Raw genomic sequence first — 23,942 nt, 5'->3', positions numbered from 1 at the left:
AATCGGGAACATTGAGACCATCAGAAACATTGCGGATTTAATTTTGAAAGCCGGGACAGCCTCCAGGTATACATTGGGGGGGGTGGTCTGGGGGTGGCTTGGGAGGGTTAATTTACACTCCTTAGCTGCTGCCATTGACTGCAGCCGCTGGAGGGGGGGGGGGGGGGGGGGGGGGGGCTGCCGCGCTGACCAATCAGCAATGATCGGCAGCACAGCAGACACATGGGGAGAGTGCAGAGAAGCAGAGGGACCTTTCCCTTCCCTGCCGCTGCTAACACTCTATCTGACTGGTCGCATCCTGTGCAACCAGGTCAGATAGAGCACATGCAGGTATGGTCGCATCTGATGCGACCATGCCAGGCAAGTTGCTAAACACGGAAAGATAGCACAGACATCCAGGACAGTGTACAGACCTACTGTGTATATACATTATATATACAGGTGAAACTCTGAAAATTAGAATATCGTGCAAAAGTTAATATATTTCAGTAATTCAACTTAAAAGGTGAAACTAATATATTATATAGACTCATTACATGCAAAGTGAGATATTTCAAGCCTTTATTTGTTATAATTTTGATGATTGTGGCTTACAGCTTAAGAAAACCCCAAATCCAAAATCTCAGAAAATTAGAATATTACATAAAATCAATAAAAAAAGGATTTTAAATACAGAAATGTCGACCCTCTGAAAAGTATAATCATACATATATACTCAGTACTTGGTTTGGGCCCCTTTTGCATGAATTACTGCCTGAATGCGGCATGGCTTCTATCAGCCTGTGGCACTGCTGAGAATTTATGGAATACCAGGATGCTTCAATAGCGGCTCTTCTGCATTGTTCAGTCTCATTTCTCTCATCTTTCTCTTGGCAATGCCCCATATGGGGTTCAGGTCAGGCGAGTTTGCTGGCCAATCCAGCACAGTAATCCCACGGTCATTGAACCAGGTTTTGGTACTTTTGGCAGTGTGGGCAGCTGCCAAGTCCTGCTGAAAAATAAAGTCAACACCTCCATAAAGCTTGTCTGCTGAAAAAAGCATGAAGTGCTCTAAAATGTACTTAATAAAGCACAGCACCACACCAGCAGATGACATGGCTCCCCAAATCAACATAGATTGTAGAAACTTCACAGTGGACTTCAAGCATCATGGATTGTGTGCCTCTCCATTCTTCCTCCATACTCTGGGACCTTGGTTTCCAAATGAGATACAAAATTTGCTCTAAGCAGAAAAGAGGACTTTGGACCACTGAGCAACAGACCAGTTCTTTTTTTCCTTAGCCCAGGTAAGACGCTTCTGACATTGTTTGTTGTTCGGGAGCGGCTTGACAAGAGATGGAGATGCTGACTTTACAGCATTTCCGGCGCAAGGGATCCTGGCGGTCAGCATCCCGACGCCGGGATCCCAGGGAGTAGGATGCCGGTAAGGGAAGGCGAGTGCAGCAAGCCCCTTGCGGGCTCGGTGGCAACTGCACGGGTTCTATTCCCACTCTATGGGTGTCGTGGACACCCACGAGTAGGAATATCCCCTGTTGGTCGGCATGCCGACCCTTGGGATTGTGAGGGGGCGGGATGAAGGGGGAGGATCCAGTAAACAGATAAAATTTGTACAGTAATATGAAGTATCAATCAGAATGAAGTGTCCAGCATAAATTAGCACAAACGATTAGGGTGCTGAAATAATTACTTGCCACAACAATAGTACATTACATGTTCTTTACCGTGTAGTGGGCCTGATTCAGAGATGAATGCAATGTCAATGTTTGCCACTGCACATGCGTATAAGTCACACTGTGCATGTGCCATGAGTTATTTTTTGCAAACTAAAGTAACAGGAAGGGAGTGTTTGTGAGAGATAGCGGGGTAGTAGACTCAAATGTAGTCCATTTCATGGGCTTCACAGCCTGCAACTGCGATCTTGTACGGGGTAAAGATGGCTCCAGCAGCCTACTTCTGACGGCAATTCTGTGGGACCATAAGGTTACTCAGAAGGTTGATTATCAATGTGCATCCGATGTCTGCAACTTCGTACACAAGCGGCGGATCTGACACTCCTCCAGTGGGCGCCTCAATACAAATCCCAGGAGCTGTGACAACTGCATATTTTCACACAGCCACTGTGTACAAAACTGCAGCAGTGATGCATTTGCGTACATCCTGAATCAGACCCAGTGTGTTGTGCACACTATATCTGTGGACGGAAATCAATACCAGGGATAAGCTCATAAGTATACATGCAGGTAGAGCGTTGCAATGTTCCGTGGAGGTACTGGTTGGGCAGAAGAACTGCTCCACCGATCAGTGTCTCAGCGGTCAAGTCCCTAACTGTGTGCAGTTTGTATAGTCTCCCAATGCTTGTGTGGGTTTCAAGGTACACCAGTTTTCTCCCATTTTACAAAGATATTGGGGGAAATGTAAAAGGGTGCAAGAATCAGAAAGTGAGAGATTTTGGGAGATTTCTAGGCTGATTTTGCCATGTAAATGATTGAAACTTTAAAAAAAAAAAACAGGAGAAACCTCCCAAAATCTCTCACTTTCTCATTCTCACAGCCTATTACTTCCCCCAATACTGGTAAATTAGTTGGCTCCCAACAAAATTTAACCATAATGTGCACATCTGGGGGCAGGGAGAAGCCAGGCAGCGTCTGAGCCTGTTAAAGATACTTAACGTTGCCTGGCATTGAAAAAAAAAAAAAAAAGGGGTAATGGCTAATCTCCAAATTCCTGGAATTAGAAACTCCAATCCCAGGATTAAATCCCGGACAATTTTAGGTCAAAATCCTGGGATCCTGCCGAACCCAATCTCGGGATTGGCCAACATAGATGTGTCCTTATTCACATAACTTAAATACTACTCTACTTTTGCATTATAGTGTCTTTTTCATAGCCACACACAAACACAATTGTAGTGTACTGAGGGTTTAGAATTTGTGCTTTTCTCACAATCATGGCATTTTAAATTCGCACAATGGGGGTGATTTAGATATGTACGTACTTTGCAAAATATGCTAATGCTGCTCCGGCATTCTTGTGTGATCCACTGCTACATCCGAAGACATCAAATCACTTGGGCGAACATCAGCCATCTGCATAACCTTCAGGTTACTCAGGATGGCCGTGTATTCTAGGCTTGTGGTGCGAGGAAATCTGTCCTTGAAGATGCAGACTCTGCCCTTGGCACCCTTCAAAATGGGGGTGACACGCCCCCGTTTTGTAAAATGGAACCCTTCGACAACCCCGCTCCGCCCGCAACTAACATGGTGCATCCAGGGGCATGGCGAAAGAGACTGCAGACAAGGCACATGCGCTGTACAGATTCTGCACATGCTCCGAGCATTAAACATCGGAGTTGAGCATAAACCATCGAGCTAAAATCTGGTTGCAGTGCATCCTTCCACATTTGCATTTGCTTATCAGACAATCTCCATACAGTATTTAGGAGGATAGTGTATCATATGTATACACACATGCTAAAACCTTTATAAGAAATATTTTTCTTAAGCTGTATATTGAATCTTATTTTTCCAGATGGCAATATCCACATAGTATGTAAATAGCAGTGAATGCTACAAAAATGCAAGTCAATGCCCTTCCCAAAAGAAAAAAAAGCAAATGTTTCAAATACATTTATTGCACAATACAAAAACAGGATGAAAAAATGTGCAAAAAATACTGTACATGGTAAAAGAAAAAGATAATGGAAAAAATGACAATACAGATTGTAGAATTTAAAACATTTACAGTTCAAAAGAATTGGGACATAAAAAAAGACTACATGAAACACTTAATTGTGAAGATAAAATACAACATGCTAGGCACTTATTTTGTGACAAAAGAAATTACTTCAGGCTATGTACTGTATACAAACTAAATACTCCTAGAATAAAACAAACATAAAAAATGTAAACCTATCACACACAAATGATATCTGTTAAGTTTACTGAAATTATAACAAAGTTAAATATTTTATTTCTCATCATTACAGAACTCTGTGAATCATATGGGTTGCCGGTATTATATAATCCTTATATGTTCAGGTGTTTTGCTTATAATGCCTTATGCAACATGAAACACTTTAAATGAGTACTTAATAATTAAATATACTGGAATAAATGTCTACTAAAAATATTTTTGGAAATTTCATTCTCCAATTGATAATCTTGTATAAAACCTTCTAAATAGGATGCATGGAAAGGTTACTCAAAGCAACCAATCAGATTCTAACTATCATTTTATAGGCTGTACTGAAATTGATAGCTAGAATCTGATTAGTTGCTATTGGTGACTTCTCCCCTTGTCCTCTTTAGAAGGTTTTATACATCTTCCTCTTAGTCACCAATACGAAGTGAAATACATAGGAAACTAAATAGTGATGGCTTCTTAATGCTGCAAAACAAACAACAAAAAGCATCACAAACCTTTTTAATTCAGTTGATTATTTAACTGCACAATATTTAATGGCCCATTCACAGCATCTGAAAAGCCACCAGTTTCCTTACTGGTGATTGGTGGAGGAATAATCATTATGCATTGAGTAAATCGGAGCAGGACACACTTGTGCCTCAATATATTGTACTATTAGGCATGTTAGGGAGGTCACTAACAGCTGCAGTTACAGGTTTTACATTTTCACTACAACTAAAATAATGAAGTATGTTTTTATCACTTACAAGTTAAACTTTAGGTTTTAAAATACTACAGAATTTTATTAAGACATTATGGCTGTTGACATTTTGATTATGTAGACATTTTGTACATTTTTATATTTTCTACGTAAACAATGTTTTTGTCGATACTCTGAATAGGTCAACATTTTGTCTGTTGACATACTGTACTTGTCAGCATTACGATGTCTAAATAATGACTGTCGACATTGTGATTGTCAACATACTGTAACATACCGAACCCCTACATTATGCACTTTCACCGACTATTGGGGGTCATTCCGAGTTGATCGTAGCTGCGCTAAATTTAGCACAGGTACGATCATGAACTCAGACATGCGGGGGGACGCCCAGCACAGGGCCAGTCCGCCCCGCATGTCAGTGCCGCCCCCCGCAGAAGGCGATGCCTTTGCACTTCAAGAGAAGCTCCCGGCCAGTGCAGCTTTAGCGTGCTGGCCGGGAGCTACTCATCGCTCCCCGGCCCGCAGTGGCTGCGTGTGACAACAAGCAGCCACTGTGGGCAACTCCCCGCAAGGTCCGGCCACGCCTGCATTGGCCGGACCACGCCCACGAAACGGGAGTTTCGCCCCCTCCCGCCCATCGACCACTTCTGCCTGTCAATCAGGCAGAGGCGATCGTAGCGCAGTGACGTGCGGCCATGCGCCGGCGGTCTTTAGCGCTGGCGCATGCGCAGTTCTGACCCGATCGCTACGCTGCGAAAAACTGCAGCGTGTGATCGGGTCAGAATGACCCCCATTGACTTCTGATGTTTTCCCTTTCGATTTCAAAACTGACATAAGTTGATTAGCTTTATGAAACATGAGAAAGTAAGAGCTATATTGGCCACTGAAGCTCCTATTATAAAAACACTAAAAGAAAATCCAACCCTTTTTCATGGAGCAGCCATTCTAGCTATAATCATATGCAGCCATGGCAATCATGCATTTTTATATACAACCCTAGCCATACTGGATTATTATCTACTTAGTTAACTTTATTATGTATAATTATGCTTTTGTCCCTCATTTACGCTGATGTGTTAATTATATGTCACCGCCAAAGGGTGTAAGGTCTATCATCTGTGGTCTGCTCAGTCTACTTTTCACATTTTCTGTATACTCTGCCCGCACTGATGTCCCGCATAAGACTTGTCATCAGCCCATGTACCCAACATATTTTATCATACCTAAATAATAAGAATTTACTTACCGATAATTCTATTTCTCGGAGTCCGTAGTGGATGCTGGGGTTCCTGAAAGGACCATGGGGAATAGCGGCTCCGCAGGAGACAGGGCACAAAAAGTAAAGCTTTAGGATCAGGTGGTGTGCACTGGCTCCTCCCCCTATGACCCTCCTCCAAGCCTCAGTTAGGTACTGTGCCCGGACGAGCGTACACAATAAGGAAGGATTTATGAATCCCGGGTAAGACTCATACCAGCCACACCAATCACACTGTACAACCTGTGATCTGAACCCAGTTAACAGTATGATAACAGCGGAGCCTCTGAAAAGATGGCTCACAACAATAATAACCCGATTTTTGTAACTATGTACAAGTAATGCAGATAATCCGCACTTGGGATGGGCGCCCAGCATCCACTACGGACTCCGAGAAATAGAATTATCGGTAAGTAAATTCTTATTTTCTCTATCGTCCTAGTGGATGCTGGGGTTCCTGAAAGGACCATGGGGATTATACCAAAGCTCCCAAACGGGCGGGAGAGTGCGGATGACTCTGCAGCACCGAATGAGAGAACTCCAGGTCCTCCTTAGCCAGGGTATCAAATTTGTAGGATTTTACAAACGTGTTTGCCCCTGACTAAATAGCCGCTCGGCAAAGTTGTAAAGCCGAGACCCCTCGGGCAGCCGCCCAAGATGAGCCCACCTTCCTTGTGGAATGGGCATTTACATATTTTGGCTGTGGCAGGCCTGCCACAGAATGTGCAAGCTGAATTGTATTACACATCCAACTAGCAAAAGTCTGCTTAAAAGCAAGAGCACCCAGTTTGTTGGGTGCATACAGGATAACAGCAAGTCAGTTTTCCTGACTCCAGCCGTCCTGGAACCTATATTTTCAGGGCCCTGACCACATCTAGCAACTTGGAGTCCTCCAAGTCCCTAGTAGGCGCAAGACACCACAATAAGCTGGTTCAGGTGAAACACTGACACCACCTTAGGGAGAGAACTGGGGACGAGTCCGCAGCTCTGCCCTGTCCGAATGGACAAACAGATATGGGCTTTTTTGAGAAAAAAACCACCAATTTGACACTCGCCTGGTCCAGGCCAGGTCCAAGAGCATGTTCACTTTTCATGTGAGATGCTTCAAATCCACAGATTTGACTGGTTTTAAACCAATGTGTTTTGAGGAATCCCAGAACTACGTTGAGATCCCACAGTGCCACTGGAGGCACAAAAGGGGGTTGTATATGCAATACTCCCTTGACAAACTTCTGGACTTCAGGAACTGAAGCCAATTCTTTCTGGAAGAAAAATCGACAGGGCCGAAATTTGAACCTTAATGGACCCCAATTTGAGGCCCATAGACACTCCTGTTTGCAAGAAATGCAGGAATCGACCGAGTTGAAATTTCTTCGTGGGGCCTTCCTGGCCTCACACCACGCAACATATTTTCGCCACATGTGGTGATAATGTTGTGCGGTCACCTCCTTTCTGGCTTTGACCAGGGTAGGAATGACCTCTTCCTGAATGCCTTTTCCCTTAGGATCCGGCGTTCCACCGCCATGCCGTCAAACGCAGCTGCGGTAAGTCTTGGAACAGACATGGTACTTGCTGAAACAAGTCCCTTCTTAGCGGCAGAGGCCATAAGTCCTCTGTGAGCATCTCTTGAAGTTCCGGGTACCAAGTCCTTCTTGGCCAATCCGGAGCCATGAGTATAGTTCTTACTCCTCTACGTCTTATAATTCTCAGTACCTTAGGTATGAAAAGCAGAGGATGGAACACATACACCGACTGGTACACCCACGGTGTTACCAGAACGTCCACAGCTATTGCCTGAGGGTCTCTTAACCTGGCACAATACCTGTCCCGTTTTTTGTTCAGACGGGACGCCATCATGTCCACCTTTGGTAATTCCCAACGGTTTACAATTATGTGGAAAACTTCCCCATGAAGTTCCCACTCTGCCGGGTGGAGGTCGTGCCTACTGAGGAAGTCTGCTTCCCAGTTTCCATTCCCGGAATGAAACACTGCTGACAGTGCTATCACATGATTTTCCGCCCAGCGAAAAGTCCTTGCAGTTTTTGCCACTGCCCTCCTGCTTCTTGTGCCGCCCTGTCTATTTACGTGGGCGACTGCCGTGATGTTTTATCCCACTGGATCAATACCGGCTGACCTTGAAGCAGAGGTCTTGCTAAGCTTAGAGCATTATAAATTTACCCTTAGCTATATTTATGTGGAGAAAAATCTCCAGACTTGATCACACTCCCTGGAAATTTTTTCCTTGTGTGACTGCTCCCCAGCCTCTCGGGCTGGCCTCCGTGGTCACCAACATCCAAAACTGAATGCCGAATCTGCGGCCCTCTAGAAGATGAGCACTCTGTAACCACCACAGGAGAGACACCCTTGTCCTTGGATATAGGGTTATCCGCTGATGCATCTGAAGATGCGATCCGGACCATTTGTCCAGCAGATCCCACTGAAAAGTTCTTGCATGAAATCTGCCGACTGGAATTGCTTCGAAGGAAGTCACCATTTTTTTACCATGGCCCTTGTGCAATGATGCACTGATTTTAGGAGGTTCCTGACTAGCTCGGATAACTCCCTGGCTTTCTCTTCCGGGAGAAACACCTTTTTCTGGACTGTGTCCAGAATCATCCCTAAGCACAGGAGACTTGTTGTCGGGATCAGCTGCGATTTTGGAATATTTAGAATCCCCCCTTGCTGTTGTAACAGTATCCGAGATAGTGCTACTCCGACCTCCAACTGTTCCCTGGACTTTGCCCTTATCAGGAGATCGTCCAAGTAAGGGATAATTAAGACGCCTTTTCTTCGAAGAAGAACCATCATTTCGGCCATTACCTTGGTAAAGACCCGGGGTGCCGTAGACAATCCAAACGGCAGCGTCTGAAACTGATAGTGACAGTTCTGTACCACGAACCTGAGGTACCCTTAGTGATAAGGGCAAATTTGGGACATGGAGGTAAGCATCCCTGATGTCTCGGGACACCAGATAGTCCCCTTCTTCCCGGTTCGTTATCACTGCTCTGAGTGACTCCATCTTGATTTGAACCTTTGTAAGTGTTCAAATTTTTTTAGATTTAGAATAGGTCTCACCTAGCCTTCTGGCTTCAGTACCACAATATAGTGTGGAATAATACCCCCTTTTCTTGTTGTAGGAGGGGTAATTTAATTATCACCTGCTGGGAATACAGCTCGTGAATTTTTTCCCATACTGCCTCCTTGTCGGAGGGAGACCTTGGTAAAGCAGACTTCAGGAGCCTGCGCAGGGGAAACGTCTCGACATTCCAAACTGTACCCCTGGGATACTACTTGTAGGATCCAGGGGTCCTGTACGGTCTCAGCGTCATGCTGAGAGCTTGTCAGAAGCGGTGGAACGCTTCTGTTCCTGGGAATGGGCTGCCTGCTGCAGTCTTCTTCCCTTTCCTCTATCCCTGGGCAGATATGACTCTTATAGGGACGAAAGGACTGAAGCTGAAAAGACTGTGTCTTTTTCTGCAGAGATGTGACTTAGGGTAAAAACGGTGGATTTTCCAGCAGTTGCCGTGGCCACCAGGTCCGATGGACCGACCCCAAATAACTCCTCTTCCTTTATACGGCAATACACCTTTGTGCCGTTTGGAATCTGCATCACCTGACCACTGTCGTGTCCATAAACATCTTCTGGCAGATATGGACATCGCACTTACTCTTGATGCCAGAGTGCAAATATCCCTCTGTGCATCTCGCATATATAGAAATACATCCTTTAAATGCTCTATAGTCAATAAAATACTGTCCCTGTCAAGGGTATCAATATTTTTAGTCAGGGAATCCGACCAAGCCACCCCAGCTCTGCACATCCAGGCTGAGGCGATCGCTGGTCGCAGTATAACACCAGTATGTGTGTATATACTTTTTATGATATTTTTCCAGCCTCCTGTCAGCTGGCTCCTTGAGGACGGCCCTATCTATAGACGGTACCGCCACTTGTTCTGATAAGCGTGTGAGCGCCTTATCCACCCTAAGGGGTGTTTCCCAACGCGCCCTAACTTCTGGCGGGAAAGGGTATACCGCCCATATTTTCTATCGGGGGGAACCCACGCATCATCACACACTTCATTTAATTTATCTGATTCAGGAAAAACTACGGTAGTTTTTTCACATCCCACATAATACCCTCTTTTGTGGTACTTGTAGTATCAGAAATATGTAACACCTCCTTCATTGCCCTTAACGTGTGGCCCTAATAAGGAATACGTTTGTTTATTCACCGTCGACACTGGATTCAGTGTCCCTGTCTGTGTCTGTGTCGACCGACTAAAGTAAACGGGCGTTTTAAAACCCCTGACGGTGTTTTTGAGACGTCTGGACCGGTACTAATTGTTTGTCGGCCGTCTCATGTCGTCAACCGACCTTGGCGCGTGTTGACATTATCACGTAATTCCCTAAATAAGCCATCCATTCCGGTGTCGACTCCCTAGAGAGTGACATCACCATTTCAGGCAATTGCTCCGCCTCCTCACCAACATCGTCCTCATACATGTCGACACACACGTACCGACACACAGCACACACACAGGGAATGCTCTGATAGAGGACAGGACCCACTAGCCCTTTGGAGAGACAGAGGGAGAGTTTGCCAGCACACACCAAAAACGCTATAATTATATAGGGACAACCTTATATAAGTGTTTTCCCTTATAGCATCTTTTTTATATATTTCTAACGCCAAATTAGTGCCCCCCCTCTCTGTTTTAACCCTGTTTCTGTAGTGCAGTGCAGGGGAGAGCCTGGGAGCCTTCCCTCGAGCCTTTCTGTGAGGGAAAATGGCGCTGTGTGCTGAGGAGATAGGCCCCGCCCCTTTTTCGGCGGCCTCGTCTCCCGCTCTTAACGGATTCTGGCAGGGGTTAAATATCTCCATATAGCCCCCGGAGGCTATATGTGAGGTATTTTTAGCCAAAAAAGGTTTTCATTTGCCTCCCAGGGCGCCCCCCTCCCAGCGCCCTGCACCCTCAGTGACTGCCGTGTGAAGTGTGCTGAGAGGAAAATGGCGCACAGCTGCAGTGCTGTGCGCTACCTTAAGAAGACTGAGGAGTCTTCTGCCGCCGATTCTGGACCTCTTCTCGTTTCAGCATCTGCAAGGGGGCCGGCGGCGAGGCTCCGGTGACCATCCAGGCTGTACCTGTGATCGTCCCTCTGGAGCTAATGTCCAGTAGCCAAGAAGCCAATCCATCCTGCACGCAGGTGAGTTCACTTCTTCTCCCCTAAGTCCCTCGTTGCAGTGATCCTGTTGCCAGCAGGACTCACTGTAAAATAAAAAACCTAAGCTAAACTTTTCTAAGCAGCTCTTTAGGAGAGCCACCTAGATTGCACCCTTCTCGGCCGGGCACAAAAATCTAACTGAGGCTTGGAGGAGGGTCATAGGGGGAGGAGCCAGTGCACACCACCTGATCCTAAAGCTTTACTTTTTGTGCCCTGTCTCCTGCGGAGCCGCTATTCCCCATGGTCCTTTCAGGAACCCCAGCATCCACTAGGACGATAGAGAAATACTGTTAATGAAAGGGAAGATTTGGGAGAAGATAAAGAAATAAGGGCCTGATTTTGAGTCGCATGCAATGCTGATGTTCATGGGGGTAAGCACTTTCTTAATACTGCACATGGTACAAGTTCCTAAAAATAAAAATCACACAGAACATAAATACCACTGTGTATTGATAGAGGCACAATTGCAATGGAGATCCACGGTATCAGAAATGTATTGGAAATGTGCTGGAAATTCCTGGGTAGTGGTTATTCAAATGCTTGACCATGGTAAGTCTTAAGAGGCTGTTAAGGGAGTGTCGAGGGTGACGTATAATCTATCTTACTGCTTGCAATACTCTGACATCTACACCTAGAATGGGCTTTGGTGCAAGGTTCGATAGTACAACTGATGGTTGCGTTCACAGTTGCACCAAGTGGTATTTCAGCATCTACCGAAGCTCAAAGTGGACATCTTAGATCTTGCACATGCAGATGCATAACTGTGTACCAGGGAAGGGTTTATAAAGGCATTTGCAGTCACAGAAGCATTATATGCAAAAGACGCACACATGGACTTGACGCATCCAGCTCAAAATCATGTCCTAAGTTGCATGGAAAGTATAGTACATTATTTTCAAAGTGCTGAGCTCTGCAAGTAGATCATCATAAATTAAGACATGTCCTCATAGGCTTTTCTATAATGTGTGCAGTGTGTGCGGCCCACACCGCACACACTGCAGCCATATAGTATACTTACCCCTCTGTAGTCCCGCGGCAGCGTCCCTGCAGTGTGGGCACAAATCACTTTGAAAATGCCCGTTGCAGCCATTTCCGAGTGATTTGCATATGCGCACTGGAGATATACCTGGGAACAAGGCGCGGGTGCCATGTTCCTGGAAACCTGCACACGCGCAGTAGACTTTGGCTTTATGCCAGGGTCAACTAGCTGCCGAAAAGGAGGGGGCCGCAACGGAGGCTGCTCGCAGTCCCCTTCTCTCTTAAAACGCCTCTGCATGTCCTACAACAATTTTATACAAACATTCCATAATATTTATATTAGGCAAAATCAAGAATAAATAAAAGGATTAGTTCCTTTAACACTCATCATAGATAACCTTATATATATATATATATAAGCACTCATTTCCAACTATTCTTTTTCCAAAGTGACATCATGGGGAAAAGAAATTGAATTAAAGAACAACTAACTTAAAATACAAGTTCAAAATAACATCAATTCTGATAAGCTTTAATAACCTTTGCTAAGTGAATGTTGTTAACAGATTTGAAGAAATGAACTTTCATTTCAGGTATACCTACCAAATGTAGCAAAGAAAAAGGAATCCCTTAACACTAAATTTGAGAGAAATATATTTATAAATATAAATATCTTTTAAATACCAAAACCAAGGAAACACTTTCCAATGTAATAAATGAGTTAAATATAAATTAACTACAGTTAGTTCCAATAATAGATAGAATAAAATCCAACAAATAAAATCAAATGAATGTACAGTATAAGGAACTGCGCTCGTAAAAAAAAAAAAGTTGCCTTTTAGTTTTTATATTCTCAGTTATATAATTTGTTTGATTCTGAGGGGATAGTGACAGATGCTGCACGGAAGGCCTCTATTGCGGCATATCTTAGAGAAGTTAATTTCCCTTCACTTAAGAAAGAGGAAGTGGAGACTCTAGAGACACCCTTCATTTTATTAGAGCTTGAAGAGGCAATTAAATACACTCCTAATGGTAAGAGCCCTGGCCCTGATGGCTTCTCTATAGCTTACCATAAGATGTTTAGTGACGTCATATCCCCGTTGATGCTAAGAGCATTCAATCAGGTATCTGAACGGACTCCTTTCTCTCCCCAATCTCTACTTGCATATATCTCGGTTATCCCTAAGGAGGGTAAAGACCCGGTCCAGTGCCCCAGCAACAGACTAATCTCCCTGTTGAACGTTGATGTGAAGCTTTTCGCTAAACTACTGGCGAATCGTTTGAAGATATTTCTCCCCAATTAGTTCATACAGACCAGGTGGGCTTTGTCCCTGGTTGTGAGGCCAGGGACAACACAACTAAATAGAAAAAACGGTATAGTTTGCTGCACTGTGAAGAAAAAGCTGCTCAGGTTGTATATTGGTAAATTGTTGAACTGAGCGCTTATGTGTGCTAATGCGTAGTGTTCTGTAAGAGTACTAAGTGAAAGTAAAAATAAATATGAAATATGGAAATGGAAAAAATAAAAAATAAGGGGCACAGTCTCTTGGGGTATAACTATCCCTGACTTACCCTATTCTTGTGATACGAGCGTGACTGGAGGTTCCGGTATTGGTGGCAGTAATTGTGCTGATGGGCAGGCTGGCCTCTCCTGCGTGTTGGGCCGTAGCTGCCTCCCCACGTCCTCCTCCCGTTGGCCGCACTGTAGCCGCTACTCTGTCCGATCCGCCGTGACCGGAAGTTCGGGTCTTTACTTCCGGTAGTACGAATGCTGACGGCGGCGGAGTCTCAACATCTCCTTGAGAAAGAATCCGGACTTGGATTTGAAACGCGTTGGAGAAGAAAGAAGCAAACCCTAAGGACACTAACTCCGCCGCCGTCAGCAATCGCACTACCGGAAGTAAAGACCGGAACTTCCGGTCACGGCGGATCGGACAGAGTAGCGGCTACAGTGCGGCCGCGGCATTCCTTCTCTACATTTTATAAACTGCTAATAGATCGGAGTTACTCTTCTCGACCTAAATTTGTTAAGGGTTGGGAATCTGACCTTAAGGGCTTAATGATTAGGAAGAGATTTTTAGCAACACATTCTCCTCTTCTGCTAATGCACTGGTACTGGAAACACATTACAAAGTCCTCACATGTTGGTATCGCTGTCCTAGTTTGCTTTCTATGATTTATCCTGGGGTCCCTAACATGTGTTGGCGGTGCAAGATAGCGGTTTGTACCCCTTTACATATTTGGTGGGAGTGTTCTCGCCTGCAGCCATTTTGGCGTAAAGTCGTGGACGTAGCAAGCATTATTCTTTCAGATGACCTGCCTTTTTGCCACAGCTTCTGGCTCTTAAATCTTGTTTGTAGACCTCGTTCTCAGTTCAAGAGCACTCTGCTTCACCACATTCTTAGCCCCACTAATGCAGTCATCCCTGTGCACTGGAAGACTGATGTGACTCCCTGTACGCAGGAGTGGTGTGCTCGTCTAGATCACTATATGGCTATGGATGACCATATTTCTACGCTAGCAGTGACACACTGATCTTTTACGGCTACCTGGTATCCTTGGTTGGTATTCAAAGACTCAGATCATTACAAAGCTCTGCACTAGGAGGCAATGCGTCTCCTGTGGGTTTGTTGGGACTCAACCATGTAATCATCCTGGCCCAGAGGTTTGCAGGTAGAGAGATCCTATATTTCTTCTCCTTTTCCTCTACACTCTGTTCATCTACTCTTTCTCTATTTGTATTTTGACTCTTTATGTTTACCCTTTTTTTGGGTTTTTGGTTATTAGTAAAGTCTATGAATATTGCTACTAAATGTTGGTATTTGGTATGCTGAGTATTATATATGTGCTGCTGCATATTTCTTGTAGAAGCAAGAGTTTGCAATATTGTTATGCTCTGTATTACCCGTTTGCAACAATCTGCGCTATATGTTATCTGTATCTAAAAAATTTTCAATAAAAATCAATTAGCAAAAAGAAAAAGAAAAAAAAAAGGCGAGTTATGGTAGACTTACCATGGCTAACTAACTCTATGCAAGGTACACTGGGTTCCACAGGGAATACATTGGGGTGTAGAGCGGGATCTTGGATCCAGAGGCACCATCAGGCAAAGCTTTCACTGTCCCAGGATGCATTGGGGCCTCCTCTATAACCCGCCTCCAGAGAGTTCAGTTTCATTAACCCAAGCCCCAGTTTCGTTAGTCCAATGCAGGAGCAGGTAAAAGAGAAGGCAGATGTTAGTCACACAAAACCACAAATTCATAACAGGAGAGGGAGGCCAGACGAAGACCTAAGTACAGGCCTCTTTGCAGAAAAGCCAGTATTCTGCAAGTTCTGAATCTTTGTACATCATAATTCTTCTCAGCAGACCAGGTGAAGTAAGAATGGCAAACCCTGTAATAAATTTGGGCAGTGGCCGGATTGCGGGCTTTCAACATTGCTTGAATAACCGCCTCTGAAAATCCTTTGGCTCTCAGGAGTGATGCTTCAAGAGCCACGCCGTCAAAGCCAGGTCTGGATAGAGACAAGAGCCCTGCACGAGGAGGACTGGTCCTTGAGGAAGTAGAAAGGGATGCCCCATTGATAGACCCTGCAGGTCTGAGAACCAATGCTGTCTGGGCCACGCTGGAGCAACTAGAAGCAGCCTTCCTCATTCCTGTTTGAACTTCCGTAGAACCCTGTGCAGGAGTGACACTGGAGGGAACACGAAAGGCAGCCGAAAGTTCAATGGAATTACCAATGCGTCCATGAATGCTGCTTGAGGATCCCTGGTCCTTGATCCGAAGACCGGAACCTTGTGATTGTGTTGAGACGCCATTAGGTCTACGTCCGGTAGACCCCACCTGTCCACTAGGAGTTCAAAGACTTCTAGATGAAGACTCCACTCTCCGGCGTGTATGTCCTGGTGACTGAGGTAGTCCGCTTCCCAGTTCAGGACACCCGGAATGAACACTGCCGATATACTTGGCAGATGGCGTTCTGCCCAACAAAAGGATTCTTGACACTTATTTCATAGCCATGCGGCTTCGAGTGCCGCCTTGGTGGTTTATGTATGCCACTGTCGTCTGACCGTAATTGAACCGGTCTGTTCATTACCAGAGGCAGGGCAAGTAATAATGCATTGAACACCCCCCATAACTCTAGGATGTTTATTGGGAGGAGTGATTCTTCCGTGGTCCACCGACCCTAAAAGAGTGTTAGTCCAACACCGCTCCCCATCCTCTCAGACTGGCATCCGTTGTCAGGAGGACCCAGTCGGGGATCCAGAAGGGACGGCCCCTGCTCAATTGCTGGTCCTGGAGCCACCAGATCAACGACAAATGAACCTCCGGAGTCAACAAGATCCTTTGGGATCTGATCCGATGAGGCAGGCAGTTACCCTTGGTAAGAATTAATCGTTGCAGAGGGCTGGAATGAAATTGAGTGTACTTCACCATGTCGAACGTCGACACCATCAGGTCAAGTACTTGCATCGCCGAGTGAATCGACACTCCAGGGTGACGGATGAAGTGTCTTATCCTGTCCTGAATTTTAAGGACCTTGTCTGGAGACAGGAACAGTCTCTGACTGTGTGTGTCCAGGAGTGCACCTAGGTGCACCATGCTCTGAGCTGGGACCAGTGAGGACTTCTTCCAATTGATCAGCCATCCGTGGGCTTGTAAGCAACTCACCGTCAATTGTAGATGACTGAGTAGGACATCGTCCAAGTACGGCAGGATTCTGACTTCCTGGTGACGGAGATGCGCCGTCATCACAGCCATAACCTCGGTGAAGATCCGAGGAGCCGTGTCGAGCCTGGAATTGGTAGAGACTGTCATCAATAGCAAACCGCAGGAACTGCTGATGCGATATGGTAATAGGAATATGCAGATAAGCATCCTGTATATCCAGGGATACCATGTAATCTCTGGTTTCAATCACCAGCACAATAGAGCGCAATGTTTCTATACGAAACTTGGCAACCCTCATAAATTTGTTCAGTGACTTGAGGTTGAGTATAGGCCGAAACGACCCATTGGTCGAATAGAAACAGGGTCAAATAATAGCCTCTGCCACGCTAGGACTGAGGTACCGGCACAACCACTCCTGTACTCAGGAGAGAACCTACCACCATTTGTAGAGCCTGCGCCTTCAACGAATCCGAAGGGAGTACCGTAGTGCAGAACTGGTGAGAGGGACGTCTCTTCAAGGAGACAGCGTACCTGTGAGAGACAACTTCCAGTACCCAAGCGTCTGAAGTGGTCTTTAACCAGACATGGCCGAAATGTAGAAGTCTGCCTCCCACCGTGGGGTCCCACAGGGGGAGGCCCGCACCGTCATACAGCAGGCTTGTCTTGTTTCGAAGCAGGCTGACGGGCTGCCCAGGACTGTTTTGTCTTGGGCTTGGTGCTCTTGGGAGCACGAGACTGTCTGGGGTAAGATTGACCCTTGCCTTTCCCTTGAGGTCGAAAGGAACAAAAAGTGGTAGTCTTCACCTTCTGAGCAGAAGGATTAGTAGGGGGAAGAAAAGCAGTCTTAGCAGCTGTTAATTCAGACACTATTTCATTCAGGTCCTCTCCAAATAAAATGTCCCCAGTAAAGGGGAGTACCTCCAAGGTCTTCTTGGAGTCCAGATCCACTTTCCACGACCTTAACCACAGCATGCAGCGAGCCAGGACAGACGTAGATAACGCATTGGCTGCCAGTACCCCCGCCTCAGAGGACGCTTCCTGAATGTAATAGGCGGCGGTGCATATGTGAGACAGGTATTGTCTGGCCTTGTCAGAAATATCCTCGAGCAGCTCATCCTCTAACGCCTCAACCCACGCCTCAATACCTTTTGAGGAGGTATAACGGCAGCTATGGTGGGCCTATGAATGGCCCCTGCGAGGGAATATATATAGACTTCAGGCATCCCTCCACCCGCTTATCTGTGGGTTTTCCAATTTACCACATAACTCTACAGGGAGAGGATAGCGAGCCAAAGCCCATTTGGGGAGCGGGACTTTCTTACCTGGGGTAGACCAGGGTTCCTTCCTGATGTCCACAAGATGATCAGAATTGGGTAATACAGTTGTAACCACCTTCTGTTGTTTAAACATACTGTATCAATTTTCTTGGCCACTGTAGTGGAATCCTCATCCTCAGTGATTTGAAGGATCAGATTAATAGCATCCACAAGGGCAGGGACATCAACCTGTAAGGTAGAATCCTCGTCAGTCACACATGATTCAGAGTCTGACAGGACCGTATGCTTCCCCAGCTCGTCAGATGACACATCAGAGAGGTTAGTGGATTGTGAGGAGGAAGCAGCCCACTTAGAGGACCCAGGGACACGGGAGTGACCTGGAGTAGATTTCTGTGTAACCAAAGACTGATTTAACTGTTGCAGCTGGGTAGACAAATTTTCCGCCCAAGGCGGATTTACAATAGGGACAACTTGTGGTGGCAGAGGCTCCGGAGGTCCCATAGGGTGGGAGGCTAAACGGTCCACCAGAGTCCCCAGGAGGGTGGGGAACATAGCCCAGGGTGGCTCCATTGTAGTTACAGGAGCTGCAGGCTGACTGGGAGGTGTATGACATTTAGAACACAGACCATCACACAATACTTCCCCCTTGGGTAAACCTCTGGAGCATACCTTGCAACTTACAGGAGCTTCCAGAGTTTTACTGCTCTTATTGTTAGACATTGTAATAAAGCAACAATTAGGCTATTAGTATGATGAAGCCGGACATAGTACACAACTTGCGGACAAAGTACACAACCAGCATCAGAATACACAAACTTGTGAACTAAATCCCTGTGTATGTGACTGTAACACAGTAAAATATCCGCATAGCGATAAGTACTGTGTACACACTGGGGGTAATTCCGAGTTGTTCGCTCGCTAGCAGATTTTAGCAACATTGCACACGCTAGGCCGCCGCCCTCTGGGAGTGTATCGTAGCATAGCAGAATTGCGAACGAAAGAGTAGCAGAATTGCGAATAGAAAATTCTTAGCAGTTTCTGAGTAGTTCGAGACTTACTCCTACATTGCGATCAGCTCAGCCCATTTCGTTCCTGGTTTGACATCAAACACACGCCCTGCGTTCGGCCAGCCACTCCCCCGTTTCTCCAGACACTCCTGCGTTTCATCCTGGCACGCCTGCGTTTTTCTGCACACTCCCAGAAAACGGTCAGTTTCAGCCCAGAAACACCCACTTCCTGTCAATCACACTCCGATCACTTCAACGATGAAAATTCTTCGTTCGGACGTGAGTAAATCTAAGTTTTGTGCTAAAATACTTAGCGCATGCGCGCTGCATACCGCGCGCATGCGCATTTTTGCCTTAATCGCTCCGTTGCAAAAATCGGCAACGAGCGAACAACTCGGATTACCCCCTATATTAGAGAACCCTGACGCACCTAGTCGCTTTGGGTATAGAATATAGTGATAGCTACAGGCACACACAGTCACAGGCAATGCAGAGATTATTTTAAACACAATGAAACTGCACTGGACTAATATATATAACATATATAAAGGAGGTATAACGGAAGTATATATCAGAATACTCGTACAATATATTCTGTATTATGTACACTCTTTCTTAACTAACACTGTCTGTAATAAGGGGTGGTCTTCAGTAAGCCGAATGTCGGGATCCCGGCGCACAGTATACCGGCGCCGGGATCCCGACACCAGGCATACCGACAGATATTCTCCCTCGTGAGGGTTCACGACCCCCCTGGAGGGAGAATAAAATAGCGTGGCGCGCATGGCGCGCCACAATGCCTGCAGCGTGGTGAGCGCAGCGAGCCCGCAAGGGGCTCATTTGCGCTCGCCACGCTGTCGGTATGCCGGCGGTCGGGCTCCCCGGAGCCGGTATGCTGGTCGCCGGGAGCCTGGCCGCCGGCATACCATACTACACCCGTAATAAGACATGTAGAATACTCAAGTGTCTGTAAAGACTCAGCATTGTGGACCTGCGGCTTTACAGGGGAGACCTTGCCCTGCAATCCCAGAGACCAGTATCAGTTACGCTCAGAAGATGGCGCGCAGCGTCTCTGTCAGGAACTGAGGGAGAATGTGAGACAGCTCCAGGGCAGGAGATCTGCGAGTAGATGGCACCCTGGGTCGGAGGAGGGGCTACAGGTCAAGCGCCGACTCCCCTATGCTGGGCCTCACTACCAGCACTACGGAGCCTTACCAATAGGGGCGTTAGTACACCCAACCTATACTCCTATGCCCTGGCGGATATAGTGGGGTCCCTGCTCGGTAACAGTGTTCACGCCAGCATCACAGTCCGTCTCCCTAGACTGTGACAGGAAAGCGATATAGTGGTGGGTCCCACCTGGGAGACCCTCTTACCTCCTCCCTTCGTAGCAGCCATGTGAACCAGGAGAGCGTCTGCGACCGTATGCCTAACCTGGAGCGTCTACGCCGCAAGTACCCGGGAACTGAGCCGCGGGAGTATGTGACACCGCTTGGTAGGTGACGGAGACGCAGCACTGAATGTTACCCTGACATAACAGTGCTGCGTCCCTTGAAGTCTTCTTAGGATTTTCAGGGCTGCTCAGTGCATCCCGCCTGTTAGGTGACATGCTGTCTGCAGGCACCACTCGAAACTGAGCTTTCAGTGCTTGGAGGCGGGGTTATAGAGGAGGCCCCAATGCATCCTGGGACAGTCTAAAGCTTTTGCCTGATGGTGCCTCTGGATCCAAGATCCCGCTCTACACCCCGATGTATTCCCTGTGGAACACAGTGTACCCCGCTGCAGAAAAACACATTATGAGGGAATGTGCAATAAGTTTCCAGATGTGCAGTGCATAGGTAGAGTAAAAAGAATCTGACTGGTTGTGAACTGTGACCTCTGACTAAAGTTTTTGTGAAATGTCAAGACACAGAACCGTATACAAGCAGCACTGCACACTGAAGAAGTCAGCATGTTCACTTCCTTCGCAAACTCATTATGGAGCACAACAGAGGCCACTGGAGAGCTGTGATCTTACACAACTGCAAGAGTGGTCTGCGACAGCAGAAGGTTTTTTACCAACTGTGAGCTGCTTTTGGGGAGGAAGCACCATTCCAAATCACTGTGTTTCAGTGGTTTGCAGAATATTGGCGCGGATGGTGGCTAAGACTTGTCATGTAGGTACCATACCATGTGCAGCAGCGCACCGTCACTGGGGATTGGTACACCAACCAATTCCTTCCACAAGTGCTAGAAGCCATTTCCAGGCACATCCAAGAACTCGCGTGGTGCCCTTCTCCATCACGACAATGCACCTGCCCACAAGTCCAGAAAAGCGGTGGATTTTTAGACCCATGAACACAAACAGGAGCTTGGTAATCTGCCATACAGTCTAGACATGGTCCCCTGCAACTTCTTTGTGTTCCCACAAATCAAGCACAAGATGCGTGGGATTCATTTTGAGTCAGCGGGAGCTAGAGAGGAGACCTTCATCCAGCAAGTAGAAGACATAACTGCTGCCGAATGGTCCAGATGCTTCACCAAGTGGTTTGAGACCATGTAACTTTGCATAGACTCCTCTGGCAAATACTTTGAAAAAAATGTAATGTTCACTTTGTAAATATAATACTTATAAATACTTTTTGTGCATCCAGAAACTTATTGCACAACCCTCGTAATTGGTATGGCAGAAATTCGAAGATGCAGCATTGGATAACCATTGCAACCACAAGTATCGGAGTAAGCCAAAGCTTAAGGAGACTGGCAACCTCCTGCCTGCTTGTGAGGCCAGGAAATATGCATCTTCCAATGCAGATCCTGGCCTCAGCACTCCCAGAAAACTGGTAACACGCCCCCATTTCAAGGAACACTGGCCAACCATGCTCCCACTCCACAACGAAACAACATGCTGCAGCTTGGGGAATGGTGAGAGACAATCCAGGATTCATTAGGCGCATGTGCACAACGGGTCCTATGCACGCACTAGAAGCATAGTAGTACATAAACCAATGGGTTTGTGTACTACTCTGATTCAGGCCCAAATCAGAAAAGCTATTTATAAGTTAAATAATTTAATTAGTGTTTCGTGCATATCAAATCTGCAATAATCACTATAAATATATATTCACCTAAGAAAAACAGTTGAAATAGTTAATAGGGTTGATACCCCTTTTAAATTATAGCACGCTGCCAAAACTATCTTGCAATAAAGAAGCCAATTAATGTTCTCAGGATTACAATACAGGCATCAAAAGAGTTAAATGCAGGTGGCCACTTGGCTTGTAATTCTCCACTGCTGCATCTTGTATGGAAGTATAATGACAGATGCACACCGATGCTGATGATCTCCAGAACAAACAGAGGTTATCCTCATAGCAATCGGCTTGGAGAAAACGGAAATGTGCTAATAATCCTGAGACATGTTTTGCCCCCACATAATGCGGCTTTATCAAAGCTGAGAGTCCTACCCCTGTTCGTTGTAGAGATCAGTAGTATCGGTGCATCTTTTGATCATTCCTCTATATGAGACAGGTGTGCCGCAGCTATTAGTGCCAGTGGAGCATTACAAACCTGCATATTCAACATACTTGGGATACCAGTAAACAACCAGAGCTTCTGCTAATAAAGTATTCATCCCCTGTTCATTTAACTCTATTAAAGCCTCTTTCAGAATCCTGAGGACATTAATCAGTTTCTTTATTGCAAAATAGTTTTGGCAGCATACTTTAATTTTCAAGGAGTATCATTCCTATTAACTACCTCAGCTATGATTTTCTTATGTAAATAAATATTGGCAATGATTATTGCAGATTTTATATTTTGATATGTATTGTACATATTCATTAAATTGTTTAACTTATAAATAGCCTTGTCTTGACATATTTCTGCCATACTGAGTAATGTAGTATTTTTTTATAAGCACAATTCCATATACCGTGTGTACATACAAGGATCATGGAGCGGTTTATGAGGTGGTAAGTGTATTGTTATTTGTTTGTTATACATTGATTATGTGGTCCTTAGGACGGAGTAGCGACCTCAAAAGTAGTTGACCTAATACACTATTGGAATTGAGAACATTGCTGTCTTCCAGTGCCTTCTTCATGGTAATTAAAAAGTATTCTGATTGTTGATTAAGCCTAATATAAAACTGTCACTATGAAATAGGAAGGGGCATAACATTAAGTAGAAATCTCAACAAATTGAACAAACTTGTATGAACAAAAGATTAATAAACTTTGAGAATTTAAATTACTGATCTATTAATTTGCAAATGATGGTGTACATTTACCTGTTCAAAAGTCCAAGGGCCAAATGTAATAGGGTACAGGTTTGACAAAACACATTTTCTTGTCTATTTGCTGTCAGATTTAAAGCAGCAATATTTTAAAATGGCTAATTTTAATTTTTTTTTTAAAAAAGGGCTGTTTTAAGTCCCAATACAAAACCCCTGAAAAATCTGCGCTTTATCAAGCTCAGACCCTATTACATTTAATCCTATAGGGAGATGCACAGAGCATAAATTGGCATGAACATTGATACTTGCTTTTAATTAATTTGCTGAAAGCAAAATTATTACCTCATTAGGCACCAATCTACTGAATTCCAATTCCTATTATACTGCAGGTCAAATAAGGTTGAGAACTTAAATGATATGGGATAATAATTGCCTTACACACACTGTATTATAAAATTACTTCTATAAGAAAATATACTATAGACTTGTTTATGCCACAGCACATTTGGTTATTTTCAAAAAAAGAAGAGTTAGTGTGTGTGTGTGTGTGTATATATGTTTATGTACACAACTGCAGTTAACACTACACATTACCTATCACTTTGGTATACATAGATGATAGCTCCAGCCAAGTTGGAACAACAGAATACAGAAGTACTTTTCGTCTGCTTGCTGTTGTAATGCATTAT

General features: G+C 45.3%; 1 protein-coding gene across 3 annotated transcripts in view; it reads right to left on the bottom strand.

Annotated features, from left to right (window-relative positions):
• Positions 1 to 23,942, bottom strand: part of LOC134945051 (glutaminase kidney isoform, mitochondrial-like) — a 1,232,451-nt gene that overhangs the window by 326,703 nt on the left and 881,806 nt on the right. The gene's annotated exons all lie outside the window — the stretch shown is intronic.

This window comes from Pseudophryne corroboree, chromosome 7 (genome assembly GCF_028390025.1).
Source record: "Pseudophryne corroboree isolate aPseCor3 chromosome 7, aPseCor3.hap2, whole genome shotgun sequence".
Lineage (NCBI taxonomy): Eukaryota > Metazoa > Chordata > Amphibia > Anura > Myobatrachidae > Pseudophryne > Pseudophryne corroboree.
Note: the sequence above shows the minus strand (reverse complement) of the source record. Positions and strands in the feature narration are given on the sequence as shown.